This window comes from Propithecus coquereli, unplaced genomic scaffold (assembly GCF_000956105.1).
Source record: "Propithecus coquereli isolate 6110/MARCELLA unplaced genomic scaffold, Pcoq_1.0 Scaffold624, whole genome shotgun sequence".
NCBI lineage: Eukaryota > Metazoa > Chordata > Mammalia > Primates > Indriidae > Propithecus > Propithecus coquereli.
Window position 1 is genome coordinate 215,100 of NW_012152219.1, and position 1,458 is coordinate 216,557.

Genomic DNA, 1,458 nt, shown 5'->3' on the forward strand with positions numbered 1-1,458 from the left:
CTTTAGTCTTCCATAAAATTTTTATTCCTTGAACAAAATTTACCTTGACATTGCAGTGATTTCACAGATCATATGGTTAGAATTAGATTTTAAAGAGAACAAATTTTGCCTTTGCATTTGTTCTTTAAATTTTTTGGCCTAGATTTTATTCTTTTGCATTCTGGTAGGTTTATTACATTATAGTTCTTGCTGCTTTGATTTAAGATTTATTTGCTATTATGTTTTAGGGGTTAATTATCATTGTTATTCATTCTGAAACTAACCCTACATATAAGAAGTGTGTATCATGTATCTGTACACCTTAGCATAAAATAAACATCCAATAACTCACCTTCCACCTTAAGAAATAGAACAATATTCTTCATGATTTCATCTTCCCCCTACCCACAGACCCCATAGAAGAAACTGCTATACTCATTCTTGAGTTATTCATGTTCCTTGATTTTTTTAATGGTTTTATAGTAACTAAACGTATTCATATACAACGTCTTAATTTGTTTTGCATTGAACTTTATAAATGAAAACCTAATTTCTATATTTTTCTCAGATTTTCTTCCATTGCTCAAACATTGTTGTTGAGAATGAGCTATGTTAATATATGTAGCTGTAGTCTATTCTTTGTTATCACTGTAGAGTTTTCGATGTCTAAACACACTATAAGTTATTTATAATTTCTGTTGTTGATTGATACGGTGAATTGTTGTCAGTAATTTTCAATAATGACTAATGCTGCTATAAACTTTCTCATGTGTGTGTCTTGGTACCTATGTGCAGATTTCTCTAGGATACTTGTTCTCACAGTGTGGTCTCTAGACCAGTAGCATCAGTACCACTTGGGGACTTGCTAGAAAGGCAAGTTCTCCAACACCATTCCAGTCCTACTGAATTAGACCTTTTAGAAAGGGATCAAGAACTCTGTGGTTGTTATGTTTTTTAATTGACAAAAGCCGTTACAGAAAAACATCAATTCTGTAAGTTAATATTGTATTTTACCATAGTCTTGAACTCTCTTATTATTCTAATATTGCGTAAGAGTTTTCTATCTTAGTTTTCTAAAGAAGTACTACAGAAGTACTAAATCTCTGCACTAAATTGACCCTCTGGAGTATTGAATCTAGTTGGTAATGAAGACAGTTAAAAACAATTGGGTGCTTATATGAACACCACAAACTGGGCAAATAATAGTATTCTCTTATATCTTCCAATTCTTTCCAAATTTTCCCCGCCATATGTATTTAATAGATGCTTATTTCTTTAAGCTTCAAACTGGAATCCTTAGGAAATGTAAAATTAAAAATCATAATTTCACTTTGCCAGGCTTGGAATTTTCTTGAGCTCCGCGTCCCCTACCCATTATTTGGCCTCTACTCTGTCCAGCATTTATTCAATGACAGCTCCTCGCCCTGGTCCATATTCAACTGACTTGTTAGCACCAAGAAAATCCCAGTCTTTAACTAA